Source organism: Solanum pennellii, chromosome 10 (assembly GCF_001406875.1).
Source record: "Solanum pennellii chromosome 10, SPENNV200".
Lineage (NCBI taxonomy): Eukaryota > Viridiplantae > Streptophyta > Magnoliopsida > Solanales > Solanaceae > Solanum > Solanum pennellii.
This window is the reverse complement of record NC_028646.1, coordinates 65,134,446-65,145,415: the sequence shown is the minus strand read 5'-3', so window position 1 is coordinate 65,145,415 and position 10,970 is coordinate 65,134,446. Positions and strand designations below refer to the sequence as shown.

General features: G+C 27.8%; 2 long non-coding RNA genes across 2 annotated transcripts; both read left to right on the top strand.

Moving 5' to 3' along the window:
• The first annotated feature begins 1,228 nt into the window (after positions 1–1,228).
• On the top strand, positions 1,229–5,662 carry LOC107002767. Its single transcript, XR_001454555.2, has 2 exons — positions 1,229–3,050; positions 5,385–5,662. It is a non-coding gene; the product is annotated as an uncharacterized LOC107002767 (long non-coding RNA).
• A 1,347-nt stretch (positions 5,663–7,009) lies between these two features.
• LOC107002766 lies at positions 7,010–10,298 on the top strand. The gene is made up of 2 exons (XR_001454554.2): positions 7,010–7,216; positions 9,977–10,298. It is a non-coding gene; the product is annotated as an uncharacterized LOC107002766 (long non-coding RNA).
• The last annotated feature ends 672 nt before the right edge of the window (positions 10,299–10,970 follow it).

Sequence of the window (10,970 nt, the reverse complement as noted above, 5' to 3'; positions counted from 1 at the left end):
ATACCCATACTTAGTACAAGTGTGTACTAATCCCATACAACTCTTTACTTTTAGGTGCAGGTACAGGTGGACGCTAGAGTTTACGAGACGACGCTGAAGTTATCCGGTCGTGGAGCATTCATTCACACTTGGTAGGCCTTCATGCTTTCGAGGACCCTTGCCCATTATATTCTAGCTTAGATGTAGGCTTGGGTTAGTAGAGTATGTTCCACTAGCGTTTCTTTCTCAATTATTTTCAGACATTGTATTGGTGCCATTCTGGCAACTTTATATTTTATGCAGATATGACTATTTCATTCAGTTGAGTATCTTGGTATTAGATGGTTGTTGTTAACGATTTTAAACTGATATAGATAAATCTTATATGAGTATGACGTATCCTACTATGAAGTCTACTTATACTTCAAGTAACTAAAAGTTTTAAATTTTCCGCTAAAATTAACCTAGATGATGTAACGATAATGTATGTAGGCTTGTCTGCGACCTCTGAGAGATCAACGACGCCGGTCTTATCTGGGATCTAGATTCTGGTTGTGACAAATGGTGTCATTATTTAGTCACAATTCATGTCACTGTAAATCACCAAATAAGCATTAAGATTATTACTCGTAAAGTGAATAAAATTAAATCTTCTTTAATCTATTTACTCTAATTAAATTATGAAGAATTTAAACTGCACCCAATTGTTGACACCCAATTTTGGAACTCCACCATATAAATCAATCAATTCGAGCTTCTTCGATTTCAAATGATTAAAATAATTAGTTTTATAAAATTTTAAGAAAAATATAAAGTTTGCTCGTTATTTTAAATAGTTTTGTCACTTTTTATAATTTTTAGATAATATATATGTTTTTTTACATAATTATGTATATAATTATTATATTTATGAATATTTGAAAATTGTAAAAAAGATTTTAATTTTAGTTAAAATTTTGTCAATGAGTCTACTTATATAATAGTTTATATTTTTAATTTATTGAGTTTGTAATTAAGTCAATTAATTTATTTCGTTATCATCAAGAAGCTCATTAATTAATTTATATTTATCTATTTATATTTTGGTATTAGCCAAATCCTTTAAACCCATTTGGGATAAATCATTTTGGGCCTTTAATTTTCAACTTTCAGCAGCCCATTAATACACCAATTATTCCCAACCCACTTATTTCAATTAACCTTCCCCAGGCCCAACTCGTATAAGAAACTCATTATCCAACAACACAATACCAAAAGAACGACCCGACACTATACGTTTCCTTCTTCTTTGATTTCTTCACGTTGCAGACAGCGAGCCAGACGCCCCAAAACCAGTTCAGCAAGAACAAGCCCAGCAGCCCAACGCGAGCGTTGTTGGTCGTCCCTTCTCTCCCTTATCCTCCTCTCCGTATAAAGCCGTTTTTGAGGATATCCAGGTGTCTAAATCGAGTTACTCCTTCGTCTTTTTCTCAAAAATCAAACGGATGACATTGGAATTCCGTAGGTGATTGATACAATTCGAGCTGACACCGTACCTCTTGAGAAATTTGCATTTCGAATTTCAAATTTTGAATTCATTAAAAATCCCTCCCAAATTCCCCCAAAGTCTGACCTAGATTTTCTTTTATAAATTTCTCATATTTTTCTTTATTGTAGGGGTGGGGAAAAAATAGAGTCAATGGGTTACAAAAAAAAAAAGAGGAAGAAATCGGAAGATAGTTTGTCTCCAGTAGCCACATTTTTTAGATTTTCTTTCTTTCGGAAGCTTTCGTCGGAGGTTCTAGATTTTATAGTAGTTTCATCGAATATTGATTCCAAAAAGAATCATGAGTTTCTTTTAATCTTGGTTTCTCGCTTATTCACTATCCTCCGAAGTTATCGGATTCTCGTTGTTGTCGTGGGAAGCTTTTTCCCTGCTCGTCTGGTCTCAGTCGCTGCCCAGGAAGAGGTAATGTTTCCTCTATAATACTCACTTCATTTTTTTATTTTTTTCTGCTTTGATATGGTGTTTCGATGTAGTGAATTCACGACTTTGTTGTTAGGTTGTCGTTAATCGGTTTTGAATGTTGATAGCTTGTATATACGACATGTATGATTAAGTAATTCCTTTGGCTTATTGTTGGCTATCGATTTGGTCTTTTAGCTTTATCATGACAATTTCTATATTTCACTTCTCAAGCCTATTTCGTTATTTGCTTTCGATTGTTGAGTCTACTTTTATCCATTTGCTTTACTTTCAAGCATCTGTTTTTCTTCTCTTTATTTTTTGGTTTTTATTTTAGTCGTTTAGGTTTATATTATATTAATAGTCAATGTTTCCTTTGTCCTACTTGAAGCTTTTGTTTTGTTACCTAAGTAAAATATATGGCAGAGCTCATAGTTTCTTTCTTCATTTTTTTTCACTATAAATTTCATGCTCCTCTTTCCATTTGGGTTTATGTCTCATGCTTGAGTTTGTGTTTCTATTTAAATGATATTTTTATTTGATTCACCATTCTTCCTTAGGTTCTGTCGATATAGTATATGCATATGTGTGTTGTGTTTATAGCTAGCTATCATACTCCAAAATTTGAAAATGTTTTCTGTATGCTTGAAATTGTTTGAAGATTTATGCCTCTGTAACTTTATTGTTAGTTGCTATTATTGTGTGATCCCATTTAAATTTTCTGTACTCTCTTGTTTGTAGTGGGAATTTTGTTGGCATTTTATTTATTTATTTGGATTACTACAATGTTTGTATAAGATTTTGAGTTCAAATTGATGGATAATGTGTACTCCATCGTTAAGTTTATTTGAACTTGACATTTGTGCCAGTGTGAACTATAAATTCATTATTTCCTGAACCTTTAATTTGATTTACGCCATTGCTAATCCTTATCTTTTTTTTCTTTTTCTTTTCGGTGTGCCTATAAAATCTCGATCGAGTTCAACGGATTCAATGATCTATCTCATTGCATTTCTTAATGGGCCATAAAAGCCCAAAGATTTGTCTAGCAAGTCGTTAAGCAGGTTGCTGAAGGTTAAACAAAGCTGGAATTCAAAATTTCAAGCTCTGAAATGCCGAAAAAGAGGTATTATACATTGATATAAATGTTTATATAGTTATATACAGTAGTAAATACTCTATATAGGTTCAAATACGGCAAAGCAGGTTGAAAAATACAGAAAATGTAAATGACAAAACTGAAATACAGATTTAGTAGTCCAAAACGAGTCAAACACTTGGTGTTTATCATATATACACTTGGTGTATATCCTGTCATTTGAAGAGTGAAAAGAAGGCCAAAAAGGCTTAAAAGAATGGCCCAACAGCAGATTTTTTTATCAAATAGGCCCAAACTCTTACTTGGGTATGTTTTTTTTTTGGATAAAACCTATATATACATCTTTATTTTTAATAATTTCCTTTATTCCCTACCATTTTAAAATATTTTCAAAATCCCTTATTTTCCCTCAACTTTTAAGTCAAGCAGATACATTAGTATACCAACTTGACACGTGATTTCCTTCCTTTTTTCACTCCTTTATTGTCTCCCTAATTTTACTCTATAATTTTATCAGTTACAATTTTCATATCAGTTTTATTTTCAAAAGGATTCTCTACAATCTTGTCGGTCAGAATTTTCATATCAATTTTATTTTCAAAAGGATTCTCTCTCCGGTCAATCAAATTCAAACTACTCAATTGATATACTGTGTTTCCTTCAAAGTCATCTTCTTCAATTTTATTGCTTTTAGTCTTTATTTCTTGATGCATATGGACATGACCATTCTTTTAGTGTTGATATTACTCAACTAGTCAAAGAAAGATGCCTCTTCGTCGTCTAAATAGATTGTGAAAAAAAATGTTTAAAAAAGGCAAAAAGTCAATCTACTGGTGTCTTTGGTAAGGACTTTGGATCGATATTCATAGGTGACGTCTATGTTCATAGTAAAAAAAAAAGATACAACAGTGAATGTTGAGAAGGAGAATGTACCTTCGTTTTCTAAAGTAAATGTAGGGAAAAGTTGATGTATATTGGTATTCTAAAGTAATAGCTGAGAAGGAGAAGTCAAAATAGATCAGATTGTTGATTTTTTGTCTGTTTTTTATTGTTTATCTTTTTCTGATATATATGAGATCAGATTTTTAATGTATCAAGTTGTTTTTGTTTCTTAAATTAATGTATAATGTCTTCGCTTCAACATTATAATACATTATAATTTCATTATTTACAGCGTATTGTGTTCAAATTACTAAAACTATTTTACGGTTATAGTTTGAGATACATTAACTAGATTTTTAATGTATCTAGTCAATTTTGTTTCTTAATTAATGTATAATGTCTTTGTTTCAACACTATGATACATCATAATTTATCATACACAGTGTATTGCATTGAAATATTAGTTTTGATACATAAACTTAATTAGTTTTGATACTTGATATAAAATTTCTACCAGATGTATCATTTATCATGTATCATGTATCTAGGTGTTGCTATGTATCTTCTATCTTATTTAAATTTAGAAGGATATATATATGTCCACAGTACATGATACATTGATACATTAGGTGTCACACAATTATTTATCAGATTCATAAACGGTGATACACAAATGTTATTATCAAAAGTTTGATTATTTCGAGGCAAAATATGAAGTTCTTGCAGCTATGCATCTGATACAATAAAAATGGAGCGCATTAATACATATATCAAATCGTGTATTTAATACACAACATGATGAATTATGTACACAATATTCTGTCTTTTAAACACTGTTAATATCAAATATAACTTTTTTTTTATCAAACACAACTGCACAATTGTGTGTTTGAGACACAATTTTATGGAACACAGTATTACATCTACTAAATTATATAATTGATACATGATATAATGTAGCGGATATGCAACATTCTATTATTGTATGAACAAATATACAATTTTCTATATGATACGTAAATTTGAATTTCTACTAATTGTATCTTAGCAACTACCACAAAGTAATGTATCAATCTCGAACATCTTATGGACAACAATTACTTATTTAATGTATCTGGTAAAAATACAACATTTATCAATTTAAACGAGATACATAAATAGTAATGTATTGATAAATCTATCCATCTCAGAAACAAAATTCAGAAAAACGATTACACAACATTATAAAAGGTATGAATGATTCATCAAAGTTATGCATCTCTTCTGCCTTTCTGTTGGTTGTATCAATCCATAACGGATATATTGAAAATTCAAACTCTTATTTCTTCAGCTCAAACGATGTATCAGATCGCCAGTTTTTCCTCAACTCATTGATCTTTAATCAAATGCAATGGTTGACTTGAGATTCACAAATTAATTTTTTGACCAACCATAATTTCATCACTTTTGTATCATTCATACCTCATCTCACTTTCTCAGGTTTCAGAATGTCTCAACAAGATGGACATGTTCATGTTGTATCAATACAATTTATCAACAAGTTTGATTAAAAAATGAGATTTTTTTAGAAAGGATGAGAAGAACAAATTTATGATATATCAACTAATGTATTTTGAAATACCAATTGAAGTGGTCAGTAACTTCTTTTACCATCTCTTACTGTGGTGCCAAGATCGAGATAAGATGAAGAGTATGCTAAGTAGCAGAATCAACATTTTCTTGTGATTTCCTTCTAATATATATCGAATTTTCATGTTTTTCTCATCTCATCGATCCACTACAATGTTGTATTTGAGATTCACAAAAGAAACTATTTTTCAACAACTATTCATTATGTATCTTATCAAATTTTGGACAAATCTGGATCTAATTTGAATGAACATGAGACGATGAATAGAGAGAAAAAAATGAATTTTGATTTTGTTGATTCTGGAAGAATTTGTTGAATTGTTTGAAGCTAGGAGGATTTGGAAGAGAATTGAGAGATTAAAATTTAAATTTTGAATTAATTGAAGTTGTTACCATTTGAGAAAGATTGACAGCAAATTGATTAGCTTGATTTGTGGAACTCAAATTCAAAATTGACTTTCTTTTCTTTAAAAGTGTAACTGATTTTGTTTTAATGTATTGGAATTAATGAATTTGAATTATTTTCTACGTATCTGGATAGCACTGATTTTGAAGGGTTTTTTGTAAATTGAAAAAGAGTAGAAATAAAATGTTATTTAAGTTTTACACTATGAGATTTAGGTAAGTTATACATGTTTTTTAGTAGTAGGCCATGTACATGAATTTGGGGCAAAGGCCCAAGTTTAATACTTCCTCCATTTTCCTCTTTATTTATTTGTTATTGTGTTAACTAACATTATATTTAATCTTTAATTTTGACTTAATTAACTCTCAAAGATAGTTATTTCCCGTTTTAAATTTAAAATTAAATATTAATTATTTAATTCTTAACTCTATTTTCATTATTAGCCTTGTTGACATTTTGAATTATTTTCCCAGAAAATCCTCCTTTAGTTTATTTCCATTTGAAATAAATAAAATTTTAAACTTAGTTAAAACTTGGAAATTATTTGAAAGGTCTTTTAGTCAAATCGTCGATCAATCGGGAGTTAAGCAGACATTTCAAGGGCCTAACACCTTGTCGAAGTGTAAATTGAACTTCAAACCCTTTTTCAATTGATTTTATCTGTTTAAATCTTTTGAAAATAATTATAAGTTTTTTCTTGATTTTTACTAAAAAAAATTAAGTAGCGACTCTGTTATCGATTTTTCTTAAATCATAAAATTAATTGATTTTTCAAAACTCAAATCATTTTTTCTTTTATCATATTTTTTTGTAAAACACCAATAATTAAATTAAATTACTTTATTTGAAATATTATTTTTCTTGATTTTTTCGTTATTAATTAGTTGTACTTTATCAAATTAATATTTTTAAATTTTTATGTTCAATGATTTTTTCTATTCTATTATCAATTATTTGTATTCTTTTTAAAATAATAATAATACATAACTAATTCTTTAATAAATTAAAATAACGACATTTTAATATATTAGGAGCCCTAGTAAAAATTAAAATGTTGCTATTTTGAAAAATGTCTCCGTACTTAAGATTTACTAGGTCAAGAAACAAGGTGTGATAGATATATTTTTCAAAAGAATGTAACCCTAATTTTTCCACCCAAAAACACAAATCTTATCTCATACCTCGCTACTCCGGCAGATAATGGAACACCGACGAGCTCGTTGCTCCGTTAAAGCTCACAGTTTCATCACAACACAACCATCAAGAAACGACCACTGTAAAATCCTTTTCTCCATTTCTTTTGTTGTTTGTTTTTGTTTTATCTTGTTAATGATATTGTTGGGATCTGTTTTTGTTCCATAGTTACAGTTGTTAAAATTCTAATTTTTCTTATTCTGTGGTCTTTGACTAATTTTGGTTTAATTTGGTTGATTAGGGGTTGCTCATATAGTTCTTCTGATGACACTTATATTGATATCGTTCCTGTATTTTCTGTTTTATTTTGGGTATTATTTTGTTATTGTTAATGATCTATTATGTTATTGTATGCTATTTTGGGTTGTTTGCAATTATTTTCTTCGTTTAAAAAAGAATGATTTAGTTTGATTTGGAAGAAATTTTAAAAAAAATATTTTTTATTCTTATACTTTTAAATAGAAGTTATATCAATTATATCAAAATATCTTTTAATGTGGTGATCTTAAATATATTACGTGAAAATAAAAATTAAAGTATTATCTAAAAAAAATCATTCTTTTTTAAATAAATTAAAAAGAAAATATAGAATCTTTTTTGAAAGAGAAGTAGTAATATTTTAACATTTTAATGTTAGTTTTACTTTTTAGTACATTTTATTATATTAAATGATGAACAAACTTCAATATTACTCTTTCATGGTTGCTGTTTGTTATATTATATTAATTATCGTTTAATGTTACTTTTTTCTTTCTTTGTCAAATCACTGTTTTATATTTTCTATCAATTTCTTTTAATATTGTTTAGTATACAATTTTTCGATATTGACTTACATATTTTTTATTTAGATTTTTTAGCAAAGAAAATATTATTTATTTGTTAAAATGGAGCAATGAAAAAATATCTTTATCGATTTTCGAGGCATTCACATTTTTAAGGATGAAAGTTTAATTTAAAATTATATATTTTGTATGTTAAAATTGGCCTATGAAAAAATATCTCCGTCGTTTTTGGAGGTCTCCCTATTTTAAAAGAAAGAAATTTAGTCTATGTTCATACTATTTTATTTGTTAAAATTTGCCGATGAAGAAATTACTGTCGATTTCCAAGACCCCCCCCTCCCCTCCCCCGTGTTAATAAGGTGGATTTTTATTTTTAAGTTATTATTCGATTTATTTATTTTTAATAATATTTATTTATTAGTAACACTTTTACTAAGTATCTTTACAAGTATACGGAGCAACTTCCCGTTGAAGCTATTCAAACTCCGTTCGAATCATAATTTTTATGCATTATTTTGTATGTATTGACGTTAGATAAACCTAAGTCGACTATTACATGATTATTTTATTTTATTATTTGTGTATATTGAATGATGATTGTACTTGTATATTATTTTCGTCTCCTCCTCAATTTGAAAAAATAAGTTCATTCGAGACCCACATTTGTAGATTCGAAGGGTGATTAACATCTTTCCTTAGAAATAATCTGAACTCTTACCTAGAATCAAATGGTTTAAGAGATCACTTAATGGTTTCTAGTTTTTTCCTAAAATTAGGTGGCGACTCCTTTAAAATTCTTTTATTCTTTAAATACTTTAAATTTGAGTTAATCAATTATTTTTTTAGTCACCATGACATTTCTCCTTATTTGAATAAAATAGAAATGTAAACAATAATATTGATATTTTATTTTATAAATTTTTTATTCTCATCTTATAATATATATATAAGGAAAAATTACATATATATACACATCTTTATTACCATATATTCTATTATTCCCTACCATATTAAAATATTATAAAAATCCCTTCTTTTTTCCATTACTCCAAATCACTATGATGCATTACTTCAACCTTACAAATCAACGTTTCTCTTCTCCTAATTTCACTTCTTTAACCTCTCTTTATTTCACTCCCATAATCTAATCAGTTACATCCTTCATTCCAATTTGAATTTTAAATTATTTTTTTCTCTCTCCAATCAATCAATATCAAATCACTGAATATAGTTTTCACCTTTTTCATTCTACTGATTCTTCGATTTCATCAATTTTTCGACGATCCTAAATGGACTGAAATCAGATCTAAGGTTTTCATCAACAATTGGCAATAGTAAATAATTGTTGTTCTTCATATTCTAAAGTGAGTGTTTACATCATCCATTAGCAATAGAGAATCAATATTGTTCTTCATCTTCTAAAGTGCAAATTGATAAAAATTAAAAAAAAGGTCGAAAATTGGTTCCTGCAATTTCTTGACCTTCTTTACATAGGTAAGTTTTTCCATCTTTTTTTACTGATTTATGCTAGTCAATAAAAAATTATACCTTAATGATAAAATTCAAGTTTCATATTATAATTATCAGTATTTAATTTTATTTAATGGATATAATAAATCTTAATTTTATTCATTATTTGAGTAGCTATTGTAATTATATGAAATTATCAATATTGTAATATGCTTAGTTGGTTATCTGTCACAAGATGTCATGTCAGTAATACAAAAATAATGTTCAATGGTGTATCAGTCAAAACTTAAATTATTTTCGTGTCCATACGATACATTAGCATCATGTTAAACGGTGGTATATTAGTCAAAATTTGTACTAGTTATGTTTAAGATACATTATATATAGTTTTAATAATTATCAGATACAAAAATTTGGCTATTGATAAGCATAAATAAGTGATACCACCTATATATATTCGTATGATTTTGTTTTGAATTATAAGTATCTTCTTTACTTTTATAATGTATCTTCTGCATTTTGAAGGGAATGCAGATTCTGTATTTTATGAAATGATTTCTGATCAAATTACCTTCGTATATGATATGTAGCCATATTATGAAAGTTTGGTACTGAAAAGATCAAGGTAGAATATGTTAGTGAAAATGAAGATCCACAAAAGCCAGAGTCAATTCACAGATCATCTCAAGAGGATACAGTTAATGTCGAATATAGATTATCTATCACTTGTTAGACACCTTTTTAGAGTGTTATGGTTGATAAGATACATTAACTCTAATTTTAGAGTGTTTGTTTTTACGGTTTTGAAATACTTTTTCCTACGCAAGTTTTAGAGTGTTTCTCTAAAATATCTTGTTTATTCTGACTTTAACTTTCAATATATTTACTTGTTATTTACAGGTTGAATTGCCTTATATATTTATCTTATATAATCTGATATAAAAATGTCATAAATTAAGTACCAGATTCATTCATGCATACACATACAAAATTCTTTTTTCTCAATAGTTGTAGCTAGTTGCTGATACATTTGACACATAACAATGCAATGTACTTGATAATTTGATTGATGATTCATTCATGTAACTTATAATTTAGTTTTAGTTAGTTGTTGATTCATTCATGCTAATACATTGGACATTATTTAATTGTAATTAGTTGTGGATTCACTCATGTATGTATCTGATAGATAACTTAATTCTTATTTATTGTGATACATTTATAAATCCAGTTTATTTAAGCTTACTTACACCCTTTTCACACAATCTTATTGTATCATTTACATTATTATTAACTACAAATAAAAATGATACACTATATTAAAAAATGTATCTGAAACATATTGAGTGGTACCATATTCACAAACATAATAGTGTATGATTATATTCTAAAATAGTTAATATTTCATATAAAGTTCAAATTATATACTGAATGTAATAAGTAGAACACTGTATCATATTTTAAAATAGTTAACATAAAACCTAACATATATACCTTAAATGAATATCAAATACAATTTTTTATAAGTATGTATCAACAAACAATTTAGATAATTTGTAGTCTATATTATGTTTCATATACGTA